This window comes from Leptonychotes weddellii, chromosome 5, assembly GCF_054177405.1.
Source record: "Leptonychotes weddellii isolate Sample4059 chromosome 5, ASM5417740v2, whole genome shotgun sequence".
NCBI classification, from domain to species: domain Eukaryota; kingdom Metazoa; phylum Chordata; class Mammalia; order Carnivora; family Phocidae; genus Leptonychotes; species Leptonychotes weddellii.
The window spans coordinates 103,780,955-103,785,970 of record NC_138373.1 but is presented as its reverse complement, the minus strand read 5'-3'; the positions used below and the strand labels follow the sequence as shown (position 1 = coordinate 103,785,970).

The 5,016-nt window shown below is 52.7% G+C and overlaps 1 long non-coding RNA gene across 1 annotated transcript; it reads right to left on the bottom strand.

Annotated features, from left to right (window-relative positions):
• Nucleotides 1–3,053: 3,053 nt before the first annotated feature.
• On the bottom strand, nt 3,054–3,576 carry LOC145721794 (uncharacterized). Its single transcript, XR_014145703.1, has 2 exons — nt 3,499–3,576; nt 3,054–3,242 (listed from the first exon to the last, which is right to left on the bottom strand). It is a non-coding gene; the product is annotated as an uncharacterized LOC145721794 (long non-coding RNA).
• Between the last annotated feature and the right edge of the window lie 1,440 nt (nt 3,577–5,016).

Below are 5,016 nucleotides of genomic sequence, written 5' to 3'. Positions count from 1 at the left end.
TCCAGGGGCCACATTCCTCTCCCCACCCCCCTGCCCACCCGCAGAAATCCCTTTCTGGACCTGTCCTAAACTGCTGCAACTCAGAAGCCCCTTTCTCTCATTCTTCACGATGATCCCAAGAACCTCTGGTTTGTCTCAAAATCCAGGTTCTTCTCAGAACTTTTACATTTCTTTCCCAGACTCAAGTATTAGGAGGACATAGAAATAAAGAAACAGGGTTCAAAATGGCAAGGTGGCGGGGGGTGGGGCGGGGAGGGGGCTTGGGGCTAGCTCCCCCTTCTCCTTCCTACCCCAGCAGCTCCTTGCTTCCAAATGGGTGTTTTCAAGAAGCCACTACCCCCACCCTCTCTTTTTCTTCTTCCAGAAATCTAACTTTTGAAATACATTTTAAAAATATTTGCCTGTGTAGGAGAAATACATTTATTTGGACAGGAAGGATAAAAAAAAAAAGAAAAAGAAAAGGCTTGATTACCAGTTTTTCCATGAAGGCTTCCAGCCCACAGAGGTCTCTCCCTTCTATAAATACTTTAGCACAACTTGGCTTTATTATATATTCTCCTGTTTTATAATCAAGTAAAATATATACTGAAATATGTAATGCCGAAACACACACACGTGTGTGGCCTTTGATAGCAGGGTGAGGTGGTAGAAGGAGCATAGGTTAAAGAGGCTGGTCCCAACTATTACCAACTGTGTGACTTCCAAGAAGTTACTCACCTTGTCTGGGCTTCAGTTTCTTCATTTGAAACAAGAAGATGGGGCGCCTGGGTGGCTCAGTTGGTTAAGCGACTGCCTTCGGCTCAGGTCATGGTCCTGGAGTCCCTGGATCGAGTCCCACATCGGGCTCCCTGCTCGGCAGGGAGTCTGCTTCTCCCTCTGACCCTCCTGCCTCTCATGCTCTCTGTCTTTCATTCTCTCTGTCTCAAATAAATAAATAAAATCTTTAAAAAAAAAAAGAAAGAAACAAGAAGATGAAAACATACCAATGTCACAGAGTTGTCATGAAGAGTGTATCTTTGGTAGTAGATATAAAGAATGTAGCAAGGAGTCTGGCCCAGCGTAGCTGACCTGCTATTTCCATATAGGAGGCCTTGGGGGAAGGCTGTTCTGGGGAACTTGTCTCGAATCTGCAGATGCAGAACACTCACCTAGCTTTGCCCAGCTGGTATGTTTTATTTGAGGACTTGAGGTGATGGAGGCAATGTCACCTTTTGGTGTCATTACAGATGTCCAGCAGATCTCAGCCCCCTTGTTGCCTCCTTGACCCAGGTCACTCACGGGGTCAGTGTCCAAGCCAGGACCACAGCCACGGTTTTCTGACCAGTGCTCTAGCTTCTACCCGCCATCTTGTTCCTTCATACCTAGCCCCTCTTCTTGCTACACAAATTCCAGGAACTACCACACAAACCCTTTTGCAGATGGGAAAACTGACAAGAGAGAAGTCCAACCACTTGCATGGCTCAGGAGCTAGGACTAGAGGGGAAAACAGGCCCCCTGACCAGTGCTGCCACACATTCTGGGAAATTCCTAAGGGAGTAGGGCAAGATCTTGCTGCAAAAATTTGCTTCCTAGTCTGATGGGGGTGGGGGGCAGGACACAGAATAGTTATGAAAACATTGCCAGAAGGCCCAAAAGATGGTCTCCAAGAGTCCTCCAGCTGGCACTGGAATAGGAATCTGGAGGGTTAATCTGAAAGGCCTCCCTTGAAGAGAACATGGGGCATTCACTGTGTGAAAGCAGAGGACCAGGCAAGACAGAAGGGAGGGCATTGCATGGAGGAAAAAGGCTCACCTGGAAGTTCTTAGGTATGGATGGGGTGGGGGCAGGGTTGAGAGCCTGGGGGTGGAAAGCCCCAGGACCCAGATAATCAGCCAGACCCCTGGTGGTCTTCCCCACATGCCCCTCCCTCTCATAGTAGCAAAAACCCTTGATCCAACTGCGCCCAGTCAGGGAGACACCATTGCTCCTCACCTGCATCCTGGCCCACTGGGGCTGGGGGTAAAAGTATGTCAAGGGGGTTCCCCAGCCCATTCAGGCCCAGAAGGGGCTCCCCTGCCCTGGCCCTGAGAGAGGAGAGGGGCTGTACAGGGGATTCCCTTCATGGTTCCCTTCCTCGTCCTGAGAATCAAGAAAGACTTCGCTGGGGTCCCCCTCCCGGTTTTAGGAGCAATTAAAGGGGGGAAATGGGGACACAAAGATAGGGCAGGACTTTCCTGGGGCTCTCCCAGGGATCAGGGGCCTCCCAGGGACACCATCCGGGTGGGGTTATGGGGTTACGTGCTCTGAATTACATAAGGGTGAGGAGGCCTGGCTGGGTGCTTTTCTGAAAGTGCCTCAACATTTGCTTTTCCCTGGTTGCCATGAGAGGCTGTCAGGGCCGGCAAGAAAAAGTGACCAAGGTCACCAGGCTGGAAGTGACAGAGCTGGAATTAATACCAAGATTTCCCCTAAATCCAAGCCAGGCTCTTCATTAAAAACAAGCAGAAATCCTCCATAACTTTATTTTTTAGATTACAAAATCAAACAGGCTCGTTGTAAACAAATGCAGAATGTTACAGATCCACGTGATTTACGAAGCGAGAGGCTGGTAATCAACTCCCGAAGGAGGAGAGTTTGGTAATGCTCTGGTGTCTGCTTCCAGATTTCTCTCCACGTCGCCAGAGATCAGACCTGGCCCGGCGGGCCCTCCCACTGGGGCCGGGACCGGAACGCCAGGCCGGAAGGAACAGGGCTGGGCCCCGCTGCAACACTGCAGCCCGGGCCGTGCCCCACGCCATTCTCCCGGGGGCGGCCGCGCTGCCGCGCGCCTGGCCGGGCTGGGCCGGGTGGGGCCCGGGGAAGCCGCTACGTCACGAAGCGGACGGGAGGGAGCCCGCGGCGCTCCAGCCAGGCTTCCATTACATCACCCGGCGGCGCGGAGCGGCCGCGGGGTAAACTCCGCCGCAAACCATTGGCTACCTTGCGGCCCTTCCAACCAATAGCACGATTGCATGCAAATCGGCCATTGGGCGTTTGCTTCCTTCGGATCTGGTGTATGCAAATAGACGCCCTCGCGAGGATGGGCGCGCCCCGGGATGAGGCAGAAGAGGGGTCCCGAAGTCTGTAGGAGGCTGGTTTGCGATTAGCCATCCCAAATCTGGTCCAGCCAGTCCCCTGCGGAAAGGAGTGGAATTAAGGGTAAACTCCCTTCATTCTTGAGCTGTCTTTCCGGTGAGACCCCTTTTCTTGGAGATTCAGTGAACCTAAGAAATGATGCAAAAATTATTTAGGTCAACTTGGAGATGAGGAAAAAGAAGAAATAAGAAATAAAGAGATACAGGGGCCCCTGGGGGGTTCAGTCGATTAAGTCTCTGACTCTCGATTTCGGCTCAGGTCAGGATCTCAGGGGTGTGAGACCAAGCCTCCTGGGCCTGGAGCCTACTGGATTCTCCACCACCACCACCACCCCGCCCCCGGAAAAAAAAAAAGAAGAAAGGGATACAGGAAGCTAGAACGTACTTTGGAGAACACCTAGGCCAAACCCTCTGGCCGAAGACATGGTAAAGAACGAAACAGACACAGCCCCTGTCCTCCCACGCAGATTCTTACAGCCCAGCCGGGGGAGACTAATGTTACACCATCTTTCGAATAAGGAGTTTAAGTGCCCTAAAGAGAAAATGAGAGGGCTGCCCCTCCAGGGGCAGCCGGTTGGGTAAGACGTACTGTGCAGTAAATCATTTGAGGCCTGGAAAAAAAGAGAGTGAAAAAACTAAATGCAGGATGCCAACAAGATATTTAATGAGGAGCTATAATTTAGAAGGGGTGATGGGTAAGGGAATGCTTCTCCAAGGAAGTAATTTTTCAACTGAGGAGTATTTGTCAGGGGTTGGGGGGGGGGAGCAAGTATTCCAGGGAGAGGGAACAATATGTGAGAAAGGCCAGAGCGCCAAGAGAATTTGGTTCACTGGAGCAGCAGAGGAAGGTGAATGGCCCCGGGCCCAGTGACTGAGGGAGAGTGTTGGGACGTGAGGCCAGAGAGGAGTGCCTGGCCCAATCCTGCAGGGCCGCGTGCCAGGCATCGGGCCAAGCACCTTCCTTGCTTTGTCTCTTCCTTCTTTCAACAGCCCTCTAAGGTGGGTACTATTTAGTACTGAGGAAACCGAGGCTCCAGAGGTTAAAGAACGTGCCGGATGTCACACAGCTGAGAAATAGCAGGGCGTGGATTAGGATCCAGGCCAGTGTGGCCTCCAAGTCTGTGCACTGAACTGCTAGTTACTGGCTCCCAGATTGGAGTGTGCGGTTCAGAGAGGTGAACTGATTTGCCTCGAATTTCCTGGCTTGCAGCAGAGCCTGGGATCCCCAGAGAGGTCTGTAGATTTTTTACAGGGAGATAGGACTCAAGAAAAGGGATAGGGACAGGGAGGATAGGAAGGATGGGGAGAAAGTGTCCTCCCTGCCCAGACCTTGGGGTGTGCTGGAACTCGCCTAGAACGTGAGGTTTCCTGAAGTGGAAATAGGTAGAAGTTGTTAAGCATCTGTCTCTGGGGGTCTGCGGGTAGCAGGCAGGCAGCTGCTTGCTGGGGCAAACCCAGATTAGCTGGATCTTACGTGCTGTCCTTGTTGCCAAGCGACACCTCCTCCTGCTCTCACCAGCAGAGCCAGCTTTAGTTACCGGTGACACTCCCAGGGGAGCTCCTGGAGAGACATGGAGGCAGACAGGAGAATAGGAGAGGCCAGGCCCTTCTCCCATATGGGTTTACATGGCAATGGGGTGGGTGTCCCTTGACCCTCGGGTGCACCTTTGGGGCCTGTCTCTCCTGTGCCTCCTGCGTGGGCCCAGAAGTCCAGGACCCCCAGGCACGCAAGGAGGGTGGCAGAGTCATGGCCAGTATGTCGGCACAGGCAGGGCTTTCCAGAGAGCGCTGCCATCTCAGTTTGGCGGGGAGTCCTGCCCCCACACGTGAGCACCAAGAAGAGCAGTGCTCTGTGTGTGTGTGTGTGTGTGCGTGTGCGTGTGTGCGTGTTTGTGTGTGTCTA